Source organism: Phyllostomus hastatus, unplaced genomic scaffold, assembly GCF_019186645.2.
Source record: "Phyllostomus hastatus isolate PE091 unplaced genomic scaffold, TTU_PhHast_1.1 phas_contig_64, whole genome shotgun sequence".
In the NCBI taxonomy this organism is placed as follows: Eukaryota; Metazoa; Chordata; class Mammalia; order Chiroptera; family Phyllostomidae; genus Phyllostomus; species Phyllostomus hastatus.
The window spans coordinates 1,495,932-1,519,661 of NW_025333928.1; positions in this window are offsets into that span (position 1 = coordinate 1,495,932).

A 23,730-nucleotide genomic window follows, 5' to 3' on the forward strand; every position below is an offset into this window, starting at 1 on the left:
TTGAACTATCAGTGTGTCCTCATACAAGAACTACTCCTTAGCACCTGCTATGTGCAAAGGAAAAAATATTCTTTTACCTTCAGAATATCTATTTCCAAATCAGAAAGTATTGCATGTCAAGTCTTCCCCTTGTCAAGTACAAAATCTGATCCAACAGGAACTTTTTGAAAGTTCTGTGTTGAAAAACAAAATCAAACAACATTTAAGATAGTGCATTTCTTTGTTTCACGTTGTAGAAAATATCCAGGTATATCAGAGTACCAAAAGTAAGGCAGCCCAAGAAAGGGGGAAAAACATGGTATCTGGGCTGCATTATTTTCAGAGGCCGTTTGGAGACAAGAGATAGAGCTGCCTTCCATTCCCCTTGGTTTGTATTTTGTCTGCTTTACACCCACAGAAGGAGACTGAGAGTTCAGACCCTGCCTGCCATTCTGTCCTCTGTCTCCTTCCCAGTTCTTAGGGAATTCAGTGCTTTCAGACTCCTGCTTCTCCAGTCAATCCAAATCTTATTAGGCTCTGTCCTTCTGCTGTCTCTATGACAGTCACCAGAGACATAAACAATGTCCTGCTGTTATCTTTTCTGGTAGTCATCTGATAAATGAACAATGTTACACTACTTACCTTTAGGTCACTTTAGTTCTGGGGTAAGCATGTGCCCATGTATTTGTTTGAAATGGGAGAGGTAAGGATCAATATATATTTAGGAAACAATGTAACTCTTATGATGCTTCTAATCAATCTAGGTACCTTAGCTATTAGTTGTTTTTGTTGTTGTTCCTCTGAATAAGCTAGGATAGAAGATGTTGATTGGAGACTATATACATATATCTCCATTTCTCCATTATTCTGATGGGCCAACTTGAGCATTTATAGTAAGAAATATTTGGAGATTTGCAGAGGAAGTAAAAGTATACCAACATGCATAGGTTAAAAATAAATCACCATCTTGGCAACAAACTTGCAACTATTAACAACAGAACCTAAAACAAAAACAAACTAAGCAAACAACTAGAACAGGAACAGAATTACAGAAATGGAGATCACATGGAGAGTTGTCAGAGGGGGAGGGGGAAGGGGATAGAGGGGGAAAGGTCCAGGGAATAAGTGGCATAAATAGTAGGTAGAAAAAAGACAGGGAGAGGTTCAGAATAGTATAGGAAATATAGAAGCCAAGGAACTTATATGTACAACCCATGGATGTGAACTAAAGCAGGGGATGTGGGTGGTAGGTGGTGTGCAGGGTGGAGGGGAATAAGGAGGGGGAATGGGACAACTGTAATAGCATAATCAATAAAATATATTTTAAAAAATCACCATCAGACTATGGAAAAAGGAAGGAAAGGGAAAACTGGACCTTTATTTTATTTCTATTATAAAACTTTATAAATTTTAGTATGGTATGTGCTAGTTTTCTTAATAAAAACTCAATTTACCCCAACAGGGTGTGGAGACATGCTTGGCCTGTATCTCAGTGCTTCCCTTAGTTTTACTCTTTAGAAGCCATGAAGCCAGGGTTCCTCATCATGCTCTGCAGCGTCTCTTCTCCTCGTCAAGGTGAGATTTTTCTCATTCTGAGAACCACCTGTGGGCAGCCTCCTGGCCTTCAACTGCTGTGAGACTCAATGTCAAGGACCTTCTAGTTTCTACCACTCAGGCAAAGAATTCAAGTGAACTGTCATATTACGTAATGAAAATCAGAACTGACATACAGAATCCAGGTACAGAAAGCAGGAAATGTTGGAAGGTACTATATTAGATTACTGCCAGCCACCAAAGTTAGCATGAAAAGGAAGGGTACCTATGATATGTCCTTTCAGCAAAGAACCCTCCCCTGATAGTGTGTCAATCACTGTACATTGACCATTCCATGTGGCATTATTTACTGGTGTTAATAGCCTCTTTGCTGGCTGATTTATTTTGCTCTGATAGTTGGCTTGTGATATGGATATTATTTCATACAGGTACATTTTGTTGCTTAGATCTGATAGATCTACACATTTAATTGAAAACTATGTTTAGCCTAACACCATAGGTAGCAAATACAAGGCCCGCAGCTGAATCCGGCCCTCCACCTTATTTTATCTGGCCCAACGCCTTGTTTCTACCTGGTGGCAGCGCTGAGCTCCTTGCCCCTAGTTAAGGAGTAGTTACGTTTATACAGTCCTAAAATTACATTAGGCCCTTTGAAGGCAACCAACCTTGAGGCTGATGTGGCTCCCAGTGAAAATGAGTTTGAGACTCCTGCCTTACACTTAAATGGAGAGGGAGAGAACACAAACATGAAAAAGAAAGTTGTGTGAGAACAGGAGTTAGGGAGAAATAAGATCACTGGACCAGGAATCCTGAGGTTTGGGTTTGAGTCCAACTTTCTAGGTTCCTATTTGCTGGGGCTGGTCCAAGGATACCTGAGGCCCTGTCCACTGCCTGCTTCATTCTGTAAAGTCCTTGTGTCCTTTTTCTATTCTCTTATCAGGTCACAAACTGACCCTCCTGTTTTGATTCCTTACAATTTTTCCAGGCCAGGGGCAGGGTCATTTCTTTTTCCCTCCCTTCCTTACTTCCTTCCCTCTTTTCTCCCTCTCTCCCTTCCTCCCTCCCTCACTTTTTTCTTCTTTCTTCTTCTTCCCCTCCCCTCCCCTCCCCTCCCCTCTCCTTTCCTTTCTTTTTCCCCTTCTTATTATCCTTTCTTAAGACATTTAAACAGGGGAAGGGGGAGTGAAACAACATTTATTAAGGGTCTTCCATTTGCTGGAAACTTGATCTATATCATGTCACTGAATCCTTGCAACAATGCTAAATGATGGCACTCTTTTCATTTTTGTCATATTTTTATTCTTCTCTGTAAAGAGAAGGAAACACAACATAAACAATATTAAATACCTTGGCTAAGATCACATGGTTAATATTGGCAAACCTAAACCCAAATCCAAAGCTCTATGCTCTTCCAGTGCAGAGCACTGCCTCCTTTTGACAGTATCTTGCCCCCTGAGGTTCCCACTGCTTTGAAGAATTGACCATGTTCCAATTTTGGTGAGTAGGGTCATAGCACATTACACAGAGCCCTTCTCTTTTCAAGTGTTCCTAACTGTACACTAAGGAAGACAGTTCTGGCTTTCTTTTCAACCTCTCCAGAATAACATGGGGTTCCTTCATGTGTAGAGACCAGGATTCTTAACCTTCTACCAGTTGTGGAGGTAGATAATCTGACAAAGTTTTCTCATGAATTCATACACACACACACATTTTTTACACTTTTGCACATATTCCTAGGGGATTCAGAGACCCACCCTGAGGCCTAACTCTGGACTCCTGTTAAAGGTTGCTTGATCTGACAGTTTACTTTTCACTGGTCCTTGCCTGAAGAAATGTCTGATGTTTTCTATCTTGGGCAAGCAAAGTAATTCGTTTTTCAGCATCAGGCAGAAAAGGGCATAGTGTCCATGGCTCATGCCAGGTGAAGTTTTTCTAGATAGGTATTGGCACATGTGTACCTGGCTTCCATGGATTGGTGAGCTCAGTGGGACAATTAATTAAAGATGATCGATATGCCTGGGGTACATATCTGTGCATCACTTTCACCACGTGAAATACTGGCATGCCTTTTTTTTTCCTGCTTCTCAGGGTAAAGGAATAGTAGGATTAATTATAAGAGTACTCAGAAAATAAAGCTCCATGTCAATGTGTCACCGAGGAAAACTCTCTGGGCTTGGCCATTTTTTGCATAGACTCCCATCCCAAGACTTCTTCTTGAATCATCTTGATTCAAAACAGCTGTAGCTGACATTTCTCAACATTTCTGAGGGAAGGGAAAAATTGCTATTCCACCAGAGGCTTAGCTAAGGACCAGCATTGGCTGATGTACTTCCCAGCTGCTCAGTCCTTTCATCTTAAATGCACTCTGATGCTTACATTGGACAGAGCTTTCCATTTTGCATTTTTCTCTGAGAGCTACTCAGTGCTGCTGGTAAATTTAATTTATAGCTGGCTGGTTTGGTCAATTAGAAAAAAAAGCTTCATGATCGAAGATTATGTAAGCCATAGAGCACTACAAAATAAGCATCTCCCAGGTTCCACAGTCAACCCAGGGAAATATGACACCTGTCCTTAAAATGTTTGACAGTATTTTATGCCGTGAACTTTAAGTTTGGGATATATGTCATGGTAGTCTTCCTGCTGTTCAAGTAGGTAGAGACACAGTGCTACTCAATCCATAATATGGTCTTATTATGGAAATGGCTCTGGTGTCTTCAACAGAGTGAACCATTCTGAATCATTTTCTCCTTGTGATGCAAAAGATACTTGCAGCTTTAATGCTGTCTTGGCTGCCTGTTGGAACCCTTTTAAGACTAGTCATTTGATTTTACACTAATGAGATTTAACCCAGCAGGGGCAGACATTTTTCCTTTTTAGTTTTCATTCCTGTTACTTAATTGTCATTGCACACACATTATGATACTAGAAAAAACATCCTGTAGCAACCTGTTCAATACAAATAACTCAGGCAGATGCAACCAGCTATATCCATGGTGACCTTCTTGACTCTCTCAGTACTCACACATTAAGGAAGATGGCCCAGAACACTTAACTCTGTTTGCTGAATGTGTCAGAGATGTATTTTCTCCTTCACTTTTCCCACGAAAAAGGACATTTACCCAGGTCCACGTGTTCTTCCATAACAGGAGTTGTTTTCTCAGCATCTGTATAAGTGATATATAGCTTGGGGTCCTGAGTGGGTACTGGTTCCTGGTGTTTGTACAGGCTGACTGCCCTGTGGCACCAGTGTTGTAGACAAAGATGTTCTCCATCGGCTCCCAAGGCCCTATCTTAGTAAATATTCTCAGTAGAGGAGAAATGTTGAACCGCAGGAGAGGCCATCAAAACAGGTAACCCACATGAAAACTTCCTTCTTGAGCACCAGTTTTCTGTATGAAAACCAGCCTTCTCTTCTGAAAAAAGGTACTATTTTTCAAGGACATTCAGAGGATAAGTTCCTTCTCTCTAATGGGCCACAGTAATTTTAATCTTTCAGTACCTTTCCTGGATTGAAGATCCCAGGATCAGTTTCTTAATCCACTGATGTCCAGCTAAGAGCATCATCGCATGGTGATAACCATGGGGTTTCCTTCAAAATACTGTAAGTCATCCTTTCTTCCAAAATATGTCAAGTGAAAATCATTTTAAACTCCACATCCCATGAAACAAATGGGGTGATTCTACAATGTGCCCTATAAATTTCCATACCTGTGACATACAGGACATTAACATGATATTGTTCATTTACCACTGAAAGAAAGGTGCAAAGGAAGGAAGACTTGCTCCACATCATAGGAAGCAACTTGGAATTTCCTCTTATAAATGCATTTACTTATTTTTATTTCCACTGTTATCACCATGACCAAGCACCCACTATAATTCAGTACCAGGATAATAATCATCCTCACTTTTAAAATTCTTGACACTTTGCTATTCATTTCAGTAGATAGATTGCTGTTTTAGAAACATAAGTTAGATCAATTCACTCTAATATTTGTGACCTTTCAATGGCTTCCCAATTGTACTTTAGCAAAACAAAACAGAAAACCAAACTCGACCCAAACCCAAACCCATATCCATTAAATCCTTACCACAGCATGCAGGGCCCTGTGTGAGCTGGAATCTGGCTCTTGCCTAGTGAGATGCAGACGTCTCTTGTTTGGATTATTGCAATAGCCACCTCTTCACTGGCTTCATTTCACTCTTTGATGAAAATATCATCAACATCTCTCCATGGCTGTGTATTGTCTGTCTGTGACTCTCCAGCCTCATCTTTTACTGAACTTCTCTTTGTACCTGAGATCCAGCCACAATCTATTTTAATCCCCCAGCACTGAGTGTTTGCCTGGCCTAGGATTCTGTAGCTGCTTGTGACTTCATCTGGAACATTCTTTCCTCTATTCTGACTTACCCTTTATCTTGTCAGCAGCTTAAGTGGTAGTTCTCCAGAGCAGCCATCCTGAATCTCAAGGTCACATGATATGCTTTGTCATATGGGCTTGTAGGACTGTGGTCCCTTCCTATTTACCACTGTCTTCAAACCTCCATCTGTAAAGTGACCCTGGTATTCTACTTTCTGCATGAGAAAATCTAATTTTGTTTTCAAACACGAGTAAGAAATCTTTAAGAAATATCATGAAAGAGTTAAGAGCCTATTATACTTAATTTAGGTGTACAACATGTTCAAAACCCCATTATGTAAAATAGTGTGAATTTACAGACAAGCTTTTTTTTTCCTTTCATGTTTTTCCATGCTCTTCACATTCATCTTTGACATTGTGTCTTCATCTTCACTGAAACCATTTTTTGAATTCTCTAATGTAGTTTTTGTAAGCCATATCCCCTCATTTCTCTCTAAGTTGTTTGAGGTGCAGCTCTTTTGAATCATGCTTAATTCTATCATTGGAAATGTATCCCAAGCCACTAGAATCCATTTGTGTAACATTAGGACATATTTTAAATTTTATTTGTCCTGTAAGTATATGTTTATGATTGCCATACCCTAATCACTCATTGTATCACTTTAAAGGTGATCTTTGAAAGGCTTGTTTACAATGACATCCAACATTTGCAATTGTTATGTCATCCCCTCCAGAAAAATTACTAAATCTTAATTAAATTCTGTTCCTTCACTACCAATTATGTCCATTCTAGAATTTGCTGAATGACAATTTAGTGAACAACCAATTTGCTTAATCTACCTTTTTTTTTTACTAATTTTAGTCAACAGGCTTTTATTTTGTCTTCCTAAAAGCATTTTAAGAAAGATGAAACTGATCTCTGCTTCAGTTCCCTGTTACTTGTGTTGTGGAAAATCTACCCACACTCAGCGAGATAACGAAGCACAAACTTCATTATGCACGTGGGCTCAAGGGGAGTTAAATCCCAAATCCTGAGCACCCATCTTCACTCTCCCCGGGTTTAAATAGTCCTGGGCTTCCTGCCTACGTGGCAAAGCAAGGTTACAGAAGCTAAATGCAGAAGTTAGGTCTAGCTACCTTATAGGGGAGACAAAAGAGAAAACGCAGGAGGAAATTTGCAGAAGCTACAGAGCACAGGAGCTTATCATGGGAGTTAGTGTACAACCTTGAGATAACTGGCCATTGCCTTGGTGACAACTGGTCAGCTTCTACAGTCCTGTGTGAAATTTTGCAAGTGTTACAGTTACAGAGGAACTTTTGGAGTTTTTCTTTTCCTGCCACACTTGAACTACACACTTTGCTAACTCAGTATCCACTTTCCCTTCCCCACACAGTGTTTTTCTGAATAGAACCTTCATTTTCTTTAGGTATCCTTCCCTCTTTCCCAGCCATGGGACCCTAGGAGACTGCCTCTGAATCCACTTTGTCTATATTAGCTTGTATTGTGGCAGGAAAAGAAAAACTCCAAAAGTTCCTCTGAAACTGTAACACTTGCAAAATTTCACACAGGACTGTAGAAGCTATTTGTAACCAAGGCAACGGCTGGTTAACTCAAGGCCACTGACCTTGCTCCTGCTTCTGAATGCTTGCTTTCAGCAGCTGGTTCGCCCTCCCTTTCTGCCTGTGTAACTGGTATATAAAAAGGACTCCAAACCCAGCTTTTTTGGCTCAGGATTTGGGAATTAACCCCCCTTGAGCCCACTCGCGTGGTAAAGTTTGTGCTTCGTTATCTCCGTGTGGGTGGATTTTCCACAACATTATAAGATAAAGTGAGCCCAGGTACATGTCAAGAAAGAGAAACTAGAAAGAGTTTTACAGTTTTGTTAGACTTGCAAACAAAACTGTACTGTGAACAGTTTTTTTTTTTTGGGGGGGGGGCGAGTAGAGAACACAGTGGACATTCAGGGGAAGACTCCAGGTATTTCAGAAGCCAGAGACAGGGAGCAGGACTTCATACCAGTGCCTTTACTTTGGTTTCCATAGGAGTTAATAGGAAAGGTAAGGTAGGCAGTCTTAGGTTTGAAAGGGGTGCCCCCATGATATGATTTGGGGCTATCTAAAGTTTCCAAATGTTTTGGGAAGAGCCAGGGTTTATCTGTGGACTAGTTAGTAACCATTTTGTAGATGGCAAGCATTGATTTACAGAAATTAAAAGAATGGTTAATATAATCCCCACTTTAAGTGTGAGTCTGAGCCATATATAGCACTCCCCTGGTATTGTATAACACAGTTTGCAGAGTCCCACCTTGAACTGAGAAAAACTCAGAGAATATGACCTGGCCATCTGAGGCTATGCAGATTTGCAGACTTCACACTGGATGCTAGTATGGAATACTGAGACCCAGGTGAGCCAAATTACATCTCAGCAGAGGCCAATGTAGGCAGAGAATTTTCATAAACAAGACGCCCCATTCCTCCTTATGCCAGCAGACCACACACAGACCACAGATCACCTATAAGAAGAAAGGAAGGAGTAGGAGGAGTGGGAAGGGATAGGGACAGCATGTTTATCCAAATGAGCCTGTGGGTGGGGGAGTGGGAATAATCCTCTAGGACTAACACAATTCATTTGAATTGACAGGATCAGGTTTCCACCACAAAGGTCTAAAAGCTAAATTGAGATGTTCACAGATATAAAAGCAAGAGTGTCAAATTCATCCCCCTTTTGTAGCAAATATTGTATTTCAAACTCTTCAAATGGTATTTTATGCAAAAGTTCATAGCCACATTTCTCCTTTGTAAGTTCAATATTTCAGTTGGCTCTACCTATACCTTGGCCTGTTCACTGTTTTTTCAGTATATTACCTTTTGTGGGTAAGCCTACTGTGAGTTGTGTTACATTAGGTATATTGGTTTGCATGTAGTAAGTAGAAATTGACTAAAGATGGCTTTTCACAGGATTTAATTTTATACCAGATTATTTGACATAAAAATACCAAGGTAAAATTACTAGACTAAATGGCCACACTATTTTAACCTCTAAGCAGATGTTAGAGATGATCTGCCAGTCCCCTTACAGGTATAGATGCTTGCAAGTCCTCCTTCTATTCCCTCTTTTCTCTCTCTCATACCTAGATGTAGTGTGAGTACTGTTTATATCACATACTACTTTCCCAATTTTTACATTGTCACTTAAAATTTTACATTATATATTTAATTTTTTCTTTTTGTTAATTTAAAAAAATTTTTTCACACTTTTTATTGTTGTTCAAGCACAGTTGTATCCATTTCCCCACCAGCACTCCCCCCACCCCAGCCATCCCCACTTCCCACCCCTGATCCTACCGTTCTTTGATTTTTTCCATGTGTCCTTTATATATGTTCCTGAAAACCCTCACCCTTTCCCCCTTCTTTATCCCCTCCCACCTCCCCTTTGGTTATTGTTAGTTTGTTTTTAATTTCAATGTCTCTGGTTATATTTTACATGTTGTAAGGGATGTAATTTTCAGTATTTGGTAAATATTGACAAAATAAAACTTTTAGATGGTCTTTTAAATAAATTCAACTAATGTGAATTTCATAGTAATTTGATTCCCACTATTATCATTTTCAACAAAGAATAAAGATGCTTTCTTATTTTTTATTTTTATTTTTAGACTCTTCTCTATATATTTTCCTCTTATTTTTTAATGATTTTTTTAATTGTTGTTCAAGTACATTTGTCTCCAGTTTCCCGCCACCACTCTTGCCCTACCAGCCCACCCTTACCTCCCACCCTCGATCCTAACACCCCTTGGATTTGTCCATGGGTCCTTTATACATATTCCTTGATGACCCTTCCCCTTCTTTTCTACATTATCCTCCTTACCTCTCCTTTCTGGTTACGGTCAGTTTGTTCTTTATTTCAATATATTTGTTTACAGTTTGCTTGCTTGTTTGTTTTGTTGGTTAGGTTCCAGTTATAGGTGAAATCATACAGTATTTGCCTTTAACCACCTGGCTTATTTCCCTTAGCATAATGCTCTCCAGATCCATCCATGCAGTCATGAAGAGTAAGAGCTCTCACTTTTTTTGTTGTTGTTGCATAGCATTCCACTGTGTAAATGTACCATAGTTTTTTAATCCACTCATTTAATGGTGGGCACTTGGGTTGCTTCCAATACTTGGCTATTGCAAATTGTGCTGTTATGAATATTGGGGTGCATAAGTACTTTTGAGCTGATGTTTCAGGATTCTTAGGGTATAATCCCAGCAGTGGAATTACTGGGTCAAAAGGCAGTTCCATTTTTAGTTTTCTGAGGAAATTTTGTACTTTTTTCCCTTAGAAGAGTGGCTGCACCAGTCTGCATTCCCACCAATGGTATACCAGGGTTCCCTTTTCTCCACAACTTCACCAGCACATCTTGTTGATTTGTTTATGATGGCGATTACGACCAGTGTGAAGTGATATCTCATTGTGGTTTTAATTTGCAACTCTCTGATGGCTAATGATGCTGAACATCCTCTCATATGTCTCTGGGCCCTCTGTATTTTCTCTTTGGAGAAGTGTCTGTTTTGGTCCTTTGCCCATTTTTTAACTGGATTGTTTGGCTTCATGGAGTGGGCTTCTGTGAGTTCTTTATGTATTTTGGAGACCAAACCCTTATCTGAGGTATCATTTGCAAATATATTTTACCATATGGTTGGTTCCATTTTCATTTTGCTGATGTTTTCCTTAGCTGTGCTGTAGCTTTTTTATTTTGATGAAATACCATTTGTTTACTGTTTCCTTTATGACCCATGCTCTAGAAAATGTATCAGTGAAAATACTGCTTTGTGGAATATTTGAGATTTACTTGCCTATGTTCTCCTTTAGGACTTTTATGGTGTCACAACTTATATTTAAGTCTTTTATCGATCTTGAGTTTATTGCTTTTAATTTTTTACTCTTACTTTATGAATATTTATTTTTTCTTCTTAAAAATGTACAAAAAATAAAACAATTGTATTTGCAGTTTATAGATTATCCCTCTCCCATTTACAAAACTATTAAGTTACATTAGCCTTTTTTTAATACAAGAGCAAATTGTCCATCTATCAATCTCCCTTGCTTACCTTTAAGAAAGGGTTGTTCATAAAATTTGGCACCCTCTGTTTTTGTTGCATTTTATGATTTTAAATAAAAAGGAAAAATAAATTCATTTCACACTTTATAAGTCTGTGGCATGGGATGTGCCTTATATAGGAAAACATGCAGCTACCAGCATGTTTTGCATGTAGCAGTCCAGGTCTCCCAACACGATCTGTTGAAGAGGTTATTTTTACTCTATTTTATGCTTCTGCCCCCTTTGTCAAACATTAATTGAACAAGGAGATTTAAGTTTATTTCTGGGTTCTCTATTCTGTTCCATTGATCAGTGTCTGTTCTTATTCCAGTACCAGATGAGTTTGATATCATGGCCTTATAATGTAGCTTGATATGAGGTAGTATGATCCCTCCAACTTTGTTCTTCTTTCTCAAAAGTTCCATAGCTATTTGGGGTTGTTAATGGTTCCATATAAATTTTTTGAAATGTTTGTTCTATATCTCTGAAATTTGTCATTAGTATTTTAATAGGGATTGCATTAAATCTATAAATTGCTATGGGTTGTATGGACATTTTAATGATATTAATTCTTCAAATCCATGAACACAGTTATTACTTCCATTTATTTGTGTCTTAATTTCTTTTTTTAGTGTTGTGTAGTTTTCTTTGTAAAGGTCTTTTACCTCCTTGGTTAGATTTATTCCTAAGTACTGTATTTTTATTGTTGCTATATCAAATGGGATATTTTTCCTGATTTCTTTTTCTGATACTTCATTGCTGATGTGCAAAAATGCTTTTCATTTCTGAATATTGACTTTGCATCCTGCTGTTTTGCCAAATTCACTTTTTAGGGTGAGTAGTTTTTCGGTGGAGTCTAGGATTTTCTATGTACACTATCACGTCATCTGCAAACAATGACAGTTTTGCTTCCTCCTTTCCAATTTGGATGCCTTTAATTTCTTTTTCTTGTCTGATTGCTGTGGCTAGGATTTCCAATACTATGTTTAATGCAGGTAATGAAAGCGGACACACTTGTCTTGTTGCTAATCTTAGTGGGAAAGCTTTTAGTTTCTGCCCATTGAGTATGACATTGGCTGTATGTTTCTCATATATGGCCTTTATTATGTTGAAGTATGTTGCCTGTATCCCCAGTTTCCTGAGTGTTTTTATCGTAAATGGTTGCTGTACCTTATCAACTGCTATTTCCACATCTATTGATATGATCATGAGGTTTTTGTTTTTCCTTTTGTTTATGTGGTGTATTATATTTATTGATTTGGGAATATTGTACCATCCCTGCATCCCTGGGATGAATCCTGGTTTATTATGGTGTATAATCTTTTTAATGTATTCCTAAATGCAATTTGCCAATATTTTGTTGAGAAATTTAGTGTCAAAGTTCATCAGTTATATTGGCTTGTATCTTTCTTTGTTGTGTCTTTATCTAGTTTTGGGATTAGGATCATGCTGGCCCCATAAAAAAGTTTGGGAATCTTCCCTCATCTTGGATATTTTGGAATAGTCTGAGAAGGATAGGAGTTAGTTCCTCCCTACATATTTTGTAAAATTCTCCTAGAAAACCATCCAGTCCCAGACTTTTGTTTGCTGGGAGGTTTTTGTCTTTTTTTTATTACTGCTTCAATATCACCAGCTGTTATTGGTCTCTTCAGACTCTCTGTTTCTTCCTCATTCAGTTTCGAAAGATTATATTTTTTAGAAATTTGTCTATTTCACCCAGGTTTTTAAACTTCTTGGCATATAGTTCTCTGTAGTAATTTTCTATAATCCTTTGTATTTCTGTGGCATCAGTTGTAATCTCTACTCCTTCATTTCTGATTTTATTTACTTGGGTTCTCTCTCTCTCTCTCTGTCTCCCTCCCTCCCTCTCTCCCTCCCTCCCTCCCTCCCTCCCTCTCTCTCTCTTGTCTTCTTAAAGGCTTGCCAATTTCACTTATCTTTTCAAAGAGTCAGTTCCTGGATTTATTGATATTTTGAATTATTCTTTCAGTCTCTATCTTGTTTAATTTTGCTCTGATCTTGGTTATTTTGTTCCTTCCACTTGCTCTGGGCTTTGTTTTTTGTTTCTCCAATTCTTGCAGATGTAACATTAGGTTGTTTATTTGAAATATTTATATCTTTCTAGGTAGGTTTGTATCACTAGGAACTTCCCTGTAGGGACTGCCTTCATTGTGTCTCATACGTTTTGAAAGGTTATTTGTTCATTTTCATTTGTTTTCAGAAACTTTTTATTTCTTTGTTGATCTTGTTGTTTACCCACTCATTCTTTAATAGCATGCTATTCAATCTCCATGAATTAGAGTGTTTTTCAGTTTTCCTTGAGGTTGGTTTCTAGTTTTGGGGCCTTGTGGTCTGAGAAAGTGCTTGATATTATTTCAGTTTTCTTGAATTTATTGAGTTTTGTTTTGTGTGCTATCATGTGATCTATCTTTGAAAATATTCCATGTGCTTTTGAAAATAATATGCACTTTGCTTCTTTGGGATGAAAGGTTCTATGTATATCATTTAAGTACATTTGATCTAGGTCATTGTTCAATGCCAAATGTCCTTTTTCATATTTTGTTTGGAAGGTTTATCCATTTTTGACAGTGGAGTGTTAAAATCCCCTAGTATAAGTGCATTACTGTCTTCATCTTTCTTGAAGTACTTCAAGATTCATGGTGCTCCCATGTTGGATGCATATATGTTTATGTTTATGTCTTCCTGATTCTTCCATTGAGTATTATGAAGTGCCCTTCAATATCTCTTTTAATTGTCTTTGTTTTGAAGTCTATTTAGCTGATGTAAGTATTTCTACTGTGGCTTTTTTTTTCTTGTTCATTTGCTTGGGATATTTTTTCCAACCCTTCACTTTCAGTATGTGTAGGTCTTTTGTTCTGAGCTGGGTCTCTTGTAGGCAGCATATATGTGGGTCATGTTTTCTTATCCATTCAGCTACCTTATGTCCTTTGATTGGAGTGTTTAACATTATTATTGATAGGTACTTATTCATTTTTCTCCCTTCATACCTGCATTACTCTCTCTCTCTCACTCTTTTTCTTCCTTTTCTTAAAGAAGTCCCTTTAGCGTATATTGTGGTGCAGGTTTGTTGAAGGTGTATTCTTTCCATCTCTTTTGTCTGGGAGACTCCTTATTTCACCTTACATTTCGAGAGCTTTGCTGGGTAGAGTAGTCTTGGTTGTAGGCCTTTGCTTTTTATTACTGGGAATATTTCTTGCCATTCCCTTCTAGCTTGTAATTTGTCTGTTGAGAAATCAGCTGCTAGCCTTATTGGAGCTCCCTTATATATTAATTCCTCTTTCTTCCTTGTTGCCTTTAAGATATTATCTTTGTCTTTAAAAATTTGGCATTTTAATTATGAGGTGTCTTAGAGTAGACCTCTTTAGTTCATCTTGATCATGACCCTTGGTGCTTCCTGAACTTGTGTGGCTTCCTCCTCTCCATGTTAGGGAAGTTTTCTGTCATTACTTTTTTCAAACAGGGTTTCTATCCCTTGCTCATTTATTTCTTTCTGGTATTCCTATGGTTCAAATGTTGTTGCTTTTCATGTTATTTTTCAGTTCCCTTAATCTATCTTTATATTTTTTGTTTTAGTCTTTCTTTTTGTGCAGCTGCAATGCCTAGGTATTTCTTTGAACCTGGTCTTCCAGCTCACTAATTCTGTCCTCTGCTTCATCCAGCCTAATTATAATCCTTTCTAATGTATGCTTTATTTCAGATATTGTATTCTTCATTTCTTCTTGGTTCTTGTTAATAAATTCTATTTCCTTTGTCATGCTGTTGTAGTTCTCGCTCAGTTCCTTATAGTTTTCAGTGAGTTCCTTGGACATCCTTATAGCCATTCTTTTGAATTCTATATCTGATAGTTTGCTTGGCTCCATTTCATTCATCTCTTTTACTGGGTGGTCTTCCATTCCTTTCAATTGTGGGTTGTTCCTTTGTCTCCTTATTTTAGGTGACTCTTTTTGTTTGTTTCTACAATTGTAGATGCTCTGCTTTGCGAGCTGTCTTTGTCAGGTCAACTATTGAGGTAGGAATTTGTAGGACTCTGAGGTGCAGTCTCTTTTATCTTGTTGTCTGGATGCTGTAGGGTTGCTTTTTCTTCCACTTGTGTGGGCTTTTTTGTTGTTGGCTCCTTTGTTGGTGATTCTCCCCTCTGGCAGGTTTATTGATATTCACCACTCCCACCTTGTCTTGTATGCTTATACCATTGTTAGTTAATAAAGCAGTATTAGCAGACCACCAAATGTATGCCTGCAAAATGAACACCCCCTACTATGTTAGCAGTCTATGCCACAATAGAACTAAGATTAATAAATATGAAGAGGGATTGTGCATATAACATGAAATGACAAAGGGAATATGCAATGACTCTAAGAGGGGAAAATGTTATGTGGTAAAAGGGAACAGAATTGATAATAGTTGGGGTAAAACTGAAGTGTAGAAAGAGAGAGAACAAAATTTACGATGTAAGTGTAACATGAAATGGCTATGGGAACAGTGTGGGGAGATGGGAGGAGAGTATACTATGAGGTCTGGAGTGAAATTGAAAGGTACTGGATCAAGCAGAACAAAATTGCAGAAAACCCACAGCAGGGTTGATAGTAATGACAGTTGAATGAAATTTCATGTAAGTAGAATGGGGATAAGAATATTGTAGAAAAGTGAAAAGTGAATATGAGATGTCTACAGTAATGAAAAAATGATTTTGAGAGGTTGGAGGAAGGAAACTAGTAAGAGAACAGAGTGAAGCCCAGGTTGAGAGAAGGGAAAAAAGACAGGAAAAAAGGAAGAAATAAAAAGAAAAAAAAGGGAGAGGAAACAATGAGATAAAATTTTTTACTCAACTGTACAGGGGCAGAGTGAAGGCAAAATGGAGTAAAACAGCAGGAGAGTATTTTATGGTATTTAAAATACTAACAAGTAGTGAACAAACAGGAGATCCTTTAGAGAACTGCAGCAATAAGTGTGGTATTTCACCCAAGTAGTCACTTTTTGTAAAAGATGAAAAAGAGTAGTCACTTTTTATAAAAGATTAAAAAGAGATAAAGTCTTATTAGAATGGAAAAAGAATGTGAGCTATCTAGAAAGTTAGATAGATGGAAGATATATAGTGAGAGTAAGGTATAGAAACTTGGCATAGTGTGTGATAGAATAAAGTTAACCACAACAGTAATAAAGCTCAGGAAGATGGCTAAATGGATTAAGACAAGGGTACGGTGTTGTGTGGGATTTGGAATAATAATAGTATGATAAGAAATATATAATATTCATGGAAAGAATAAAATGTAAAAATCCAAGAGTAGTGTATTATTGGAATACAAATGAAGTGAGAGAAAAATTAAAATGAAATACTAAATGAAGAATAAAAAAAACAAATCAAATGATGAAATCCAATGAACAAAATGAAAAAAAAAACTAATTAAACAGAAAGAAGAGAAAAAACATGCAAGTTCTGAAGGATAGCAAAGTGAAATTTGCTATCCTTCAGAACTGTTGGTGTTCACCTTCTGGCTTCCTTCCGGATGTCTCTGCTTTTCTCACAGCTTTAGAGTATTGTCTTACTCTGTGGAGGGTAGGGGGTTGGAGAAAGCTTCATCCTGACTTTAGAAATGCCAAGTAGGTTTTGTGATCTTCCAGGATCCTGCAGAAGGGGTCTGGGCTCTGTTTTCTTTCCTCTCCAGTGGTTCCACAAGAATGGGAATTGGTCTGGGCTACAATAATTACAGGTGCCCAGTTTCCAGCCCATGCTCTCAGAGCACTCTGCAGCCTGCACTCTCCACTCTATTTCTCTGTGCCAGGATGGTACCAACAATCCACCTCATTTTGTATCTCTTTGATCAGTCTGTGAAGTGCACTAATTGGGAGCATACCATACCCCCCACCTTAGTTGCCCTTGGTATTGCATGCCCACAAGTCCCCGCAGGGCAACTTGGTTTTCCTATTGGCTGTTCACTCTGTTCTTTGGAAGTATCTCTGGGCACTGCTACATTTTCGAGCCCCTGCTGTCCCCCTTTGATCAATCCATGAGGCACCCAAATCGCACTCCCACTCTTTCCTGAGGAAAGCCACATGAGGACCCTCTGTGCACTAGGTTTCTGTGCACATGAGGTCCTTGCACAGTAGCTGAGAACCCCTTTTTAGAGAAGATCCCTTGGGTGAAGTCTGCCATTCCTAACAAGTGCCCAGCTTTCCACACAGGCCAACTCTCTGAGCAGTCAAGAGCCTATCTGGGTCATGGCCAGTAGTGGACCAGTAGTCCAGTAGCGGTCCATTTCTTCTCCCAGCTCCAGGTGTTACCCAGCTCCCCAATTACTCTGGTACTGTTCCAGCCAGTGACCACCATCCCAGCAGGGGTATGCCACCAGCTGTGTGTCTCTTCCTACCTCTTCATCCCACCCCCCAGTGACTTTTAGGCACTCAGGTTCCTCCTGGCATGGGTTTGTGACTTTCTGGCTCAGTGAGGGGAGAGAGCCACTAAATTACAATCACTGACCTGGCTTTCCTCCAATGCTCCTGTGGTAGCTATGTAAGCCTCAGTCTCCAGCACAAGGCCCAGGGACATTCCCGTGGGCCTACAAAATCCCCTTACTGTCCTTTCTTAAGCATCCTCTGCAACCTTTGGCTTCCAAACTTCATGTCAGCTGGGATTCTGTTGGTTGTTCACTCTGTTCTTTGGAAGGTCAGCTAGGTGTTCCAGTTTGGTGCAAGAGCAAGTGGATTCAGCTCCCACCTACTTTGCCATCTTCCCCTCCTCAAGAAGCTCTTTTTTAACAGTAGAAAATCTTGCATCATTTCTTTTTGTCCTAGAAATCATATTTCTATTTCACTTTCTACACAGAAATGTGTTCTAATGTAATATGTTATAATTTGTGAAAGTCTTTTGCCTCATCATACTTCTCTAGAACAAAATCAACTATATAAATTTAAATTTAAAAGTTTTTCTGTGACCTTAAATCTCTTAAGTGTGAATATGTTCCATCTAGATTGAGTTATCATTACAATTATAATGCATATTCAGTGGATCAAACAACATGCATTTTTACAAATTACAGTCAATTATTGCATACAAAATTAAAATTTTTATTGGGAATGCATTTCATAATGAAATGGATTGAGGGAGATTGTTAAAATGCCTTGCTTAAGAATATACAATGGGGGTAAAGAAAACCTATTAAATAAGTGGTGTCGGAGAAATTGGGCTGGTATATGCAAAAAATGAAACGACCACATTTTCACACTATACACAAGAATGAACTCTTAAATGTAAGACTCTAAACCTAAACTCATAGAAGAAAACACAGGCAGTAAAATGTCTGACATATTCATAGTAATATTTTTTTTCTGACATGTATCTTGGGCAAGGAAAGGTAAATAAATAAATAAATAAATGCATCAAAGTAAAAAGTTTTTGAACAGCCAAAGAAATTATCAACAAAACAAAAAGACAACCTACAGAATTAAAAAAACAAACAATTTTCCAATGATACATCTGATAATGGAGTAATATTCAAACTTTATAAAGAACTCATACAACTCAACACCCCACACTCCAAAACCAAACAATCCAATTAAAAAAAGGGCAGAGGTCCTGAATAATCAGAGGACCTGTACATTCTCTAAAGAGGATAGACAGATGGTCAATAGACATATGAAAAGATTCTCAATGTCACTAATCTTGAGAGAAATGCAAATTAAAACCATAGTGAGATATCACCTCACAACTGTCAGAATGACTTTCATCAATGAATCAACAAACGACAAATGTTGGTGAGGATGTGGAGAAAGGGGAACCCTTGTGCACTATTTCTGGGAATGCAGATTGGTGCATCCACTGTAGAAAATAGTATGGAGGGTCCACAAAAAATTGAAAATATAACTGCATTAAGACCCAAATGATTCCACCTTTGGGGTCTATATTCTTTTCTTTCACATTTCTTATTGTTGTTCAAGTACAGTTGTCTCCATCCCCCGACCACTGCTCCCCCCTCCCCAGCCATCCCCACTTCCCACCCTTGACCCTATCCCCCTTTGGTTTTGTCCCTGTGGTTTTCAGGGACATGTATGGGGATATACTCAAAGAAGCTCAAAACACTAAATGAAAAGAATATATGTACCCCTGCGTTTATTGCAGCATTATTTACAAGATTTGGATGCAACCCAGTGCCAATAAGTGGACAAAGAAGTGGTGGGACATATATAAAGTAGAGTATTACTTGGTCATAAAAAGAATGAAATCTTAACATTTGCAGGAGCATGGATATATCTAAAGAGTATTATGCTAAGTGAAATAAATTAGTCAGAGAAAACCAAATACTATATGATTTTACTTATATATAGAATCAAAAAAACAAAAGCAAACAAAATTGAAACAGACTCATAGACACAGAGAACAGACTGATGATTGCCAGGGGGAGGGAGTTTTGGGGACTAAGTGAAAAAAGATGAATAGATTAGGAAATACAAGTAGGTAGTTACAAAATAGTCCTGAGATGTAAAGTGCAGCTAGAGAATAAAGTCAATAACATTATAATAACTCTGAGGTTTGTCTGGAAGAGGTATAGCTATTGTTAATATAACAAGAATGGCTTGTGTGACATCAATGTTACCTTGCAGGCAAAGAGAGTGGACTGGAATGTGCATACCTGAGCAATGATGACTTCACTGTACTAGTCAGTGGGGGTGGTAGACACCATTGAGTGAGCATGGGTTCTGTATGGCTGTCACATTCAAAATGAATAAACAAGTAGAACAATGAATCTGCATCAAATTTTGCATTAAGCTTAAACAATCCACTTCTGGCCAAGATGGAGGCATAGGTAGACACACTGTGTCTTCTCACAGAACCAAAAGAAGGACAATAACAAATTTAAACACAAAAAAACAACCAGAACTGACAGAAAATCACTGTATGAAAGTCCGACAACCAAGGAGTTAAAGAAGAAACATTCATCCAGACTGGTAGTAGGGGTGGAGATGGGCAGCTGGGCAGAGAGGACTCATGGCAAGGTGGCGGCTGGCAGACCAGGTGGTCCTACATTCAGGTGTGGATAAACCAGGAGGAACCTGGAGTGAGATAGATCATGCTACTCCGGGTTCCAGTACTGGTAAATAAAGCCTCAAAGCCTCTGACTGGAAACTGTGGGGGTTGAGGCAGCAGGAGAAACTCCCAGCCTCACAGGAGTGTTAGTTGGAGAGATCCACAGGGTCCTAGAAGGTACACAAACCCACCCAGCCAGGAACCAGCATGAAAAGGGCCCAATGTGACTGTGGGTAGTGGAGGAAGAGACTAAAAACCAGCAGAGAGCAGAGCAAGCAGCACTGTTCCCTCTCCGACCCCTCCCCCACATACAGCATCACAATGCAGTGTTGTGGGTTGCCCCACCTGGTGAATACCTAAGGCTCCACCCCTGACTACAAAATAGCCATGCTGAGACAAAAAAAAAAAAAAAATGGCCCAAATGAAAGAGCACATCAAAGCTCCAGAAAAAATACGACTAAGCAATGAAGAGATAGCCAGTCTATCAGATGCACAGTTCAAAACACTGGTAATCAGGATGCTCACAGAATTGGTTCAATATGGCCACAAATTAGAGAAAAAAATGAAGGCTATGAAAAATGAAGTAAAGGAAAATGTAACAATGGAGAACTTCCTGAATCTGGCAAAGGAAATAGACTTTCAGGAAGCCCAGGAAGCTTACATAGTCCCAAAGAAGTTGCACCCAAGGAAGTACACACCAAGGCACATCATAATTACATTAGCCAAGATTAAAGATAAGGAGAGAATCTTAAAAGCAGCAAGAGAAAAGGACACAGTTACCTACAAAGGAGTTCCCACTAGACTATCAGCTGATTTCTCATAGTCAGCCTTCTTGCAGACAAGAAGGGCCTGGGAGGAAGTATTAGAAGTGATGAAAGGCAGGGTCCTACATCCAAGATTACTCTATCCAGCAAAGCTTTCATTTAGAATGGAAGGGCAGATAAAGTACTTCTCAGATAAGGTCAAGTTAAAAGAGTTCATCTTCACCCAGCCCTTTTAATACGAAATGTTAAGGGGACTTATTTAAGAAAAATAAGATAAAAAATATGAATAGTAAAATTACAACAAACTCACAGCTATTAAGAACCATACCTGAAAAAAATTAAGCAAACAACTAGAACAGGAACAGAATCACAGAAATGGAGATCACATGGAGGGTTATCAGTGGGAGAGTGGGAGGGGAAGAGAGGGATAAAATGTACAGAGAATAAGTAGCATAAATGGTAGGTAGAAAATAGACAGAGAGATTAAGAATAGTATAAGAAATGTAGGTTAAAGAACTTACATGTATGATCCATGGACATGAACTAAAGATGGGGAATGCAGGTGGGAAGGGGTATACAGGGTGGAGGGAAATAAAAGGGGGGGATGGGGCAACCATAAAAGCATAAATAATAAACTATTTTTTTTAAAAAAAGGCTTGAACATTCCTCTGTGAAAACTATTTGGATGGTTTAGAAGGCCACAGCTATGGGCAACTGGTGATCCGCAGCTTCATTACCATATCATGCCCGCTCATGCATCACATCTTGTGCAGATGCTTTTTTGTTGTTGTTTTTATTTTTGTTTTGTTCTGTTTTGTTTTAAAACATGAAATCACCCAGGTGACTCAGCCCCTCTACAGCCCAGATTTGTTTTTCCAAATGAAGTTTTCCAAATTTTCCAAATCAAAATTTCCTAATCAGATCTGGTTTCCCAAAACTAAAATCAGCTTTGAAAAACAAGAGATTTTAGAACATTAATGAGATTCAGGAGAATATTATGGGGCAGCTGATGGTGGCTGGAAGAACTATTCAAGGTCTCAAGATGCCTACTTTGACAGGGATTGGAGCATCATTGTCCTCTGTACAATGTTTCTTATATCTTGTATCTTCTTCAATAAATGTCTCTATTTTGCACATTGTGTGGCTGAGTACCTTCTGGACACACCTTGTATGTATGGGGCCAGACAGGTACTGGAAATACTGAGGGGAACACTTTGTAAAATATGATTGTCTAACCACTGTGCTGCACACCTGAAACTAATAAAAATAATATTGAATGTAAACTATAATTGAAAAATAATTTTTACAAAAGAAAAAATTAACCTTAAAATGTTTTGCTTAAAAGTGTTCATCTTGTTCCTTTGTTTAGATACACAGTTTGGCCACTTAGGAAAATGAACAAAGGTAGGATTTGCCATAGATAATTTTCTTTTAAGTAACTTTTAATTGTATTGTGAAAGGGGTGAGGACTGTTATGACCTCAGGTACTGTCTTAAGATCAGTTTTAGGAATTTGTACATAGAGAAACTGAGGATCTACATATCAGCCTCACATGTTTTAGAATGTATTTGTATTATCCTCAGGAGTATCTATACCCTGCTTTGTACACCACTGTCATTCAGTTCAGCATGGGAATTGGGAAAGAGGTGTATTTCAGCAAAATATCATCCCATTTGTCAAGCTAACACTCAGGGAGAGGGGGCTGCAGAACAATCTTGTAGCCCACTGTGCAGCCTTGGGGTGCTCACTCTGGCAGTTAGGCACCTGAAGTAAAATGGCAATTCTACCATGGCTGAAAGAAGAAACTCATATATTTTTAACATAAAAAAATCTGAAAAACAAGTTAAACATGATATATGACAAGTCCTTGAAAAACAACCAATATTTTCAGGTTCTAGAGAATTAGAACTCAATAAATACTGAAACTGAACTTATTTTTAATAATTTATAGATATTTGTTGTGATACACAGCAACTACATTATTATGAAGGGTAAGATAATCTCGGAAATAACAAGGTCTTCTGAGGTCCAAATGAACAAATACCAGACCAGATATTAAAAGAGAATCTGAAATGAGTTATTATAGAAGTCATAAATACCTCTGGGGAAGGTTTCTTCCTCCCCCCCGCCCCAGGTTAGGTCATATACAAGCCAAGTGGATATGTCAAATATGAGATAAATAATAGTCTTTTTTAAAAATTACTTTATTGTATTACTGAAATAGAAGACAGACTGACAGTGACCAGAGGGGAGAGAAGAGGGAATTTCAGGGGACAATGGGAAGGGTTTACAGGAACGAATTTAAAGGACACATGGACAAAAACTAGGGGGAGGGTGGTAATGGGAGAGAAGTGGGGAGGATTGGGTGGGTGGGCTGGAATGGGAGTAAAAGGGAGAAAACTGTACTTGAACAATGATTAAAATTTTAAAAAATTACTTTATTGTTGTTGAATTACAGTTGTCTGCATTTTCTCTCCACCACTGCCCCTAACCCCAGCCAAACCCACCTCCCTCCCTTGCTTGCACTCTCCCCCTTGGCTTTGTCCATGTGTCCTTTATGGTAGTTCCTGACAACCCTGAAAAAGTAATAGTCTTAATAGAATGGCAAAACTGAACCACTTTGATGGAATTGGATCAAGGGAAAGCAGAAGGAACACATTTGTACAGGGTGAAGTATTGTCCTGGTGTTCCGTGTCTCATGAAATTTAGCTTTCAAAATGGGCTCAGTTTAATTTTGAGAATACCCATTTGAAATGAAAAAAATAATATGAAAAGGAATAATAATAGTACTGGGTTGGATGAGCTGCAGACAATCTGGGATTTTATTAAGGTTTGGTGGAAAGCTTGGGTTGACCTGTCCCTTTCCAGTTCCCTGGGCAGGTTAGGTGTCCCTACTTGTGACTTTGACAATGACAGACCACTATGCCAGAACTCGTCTGCCAGGTCCC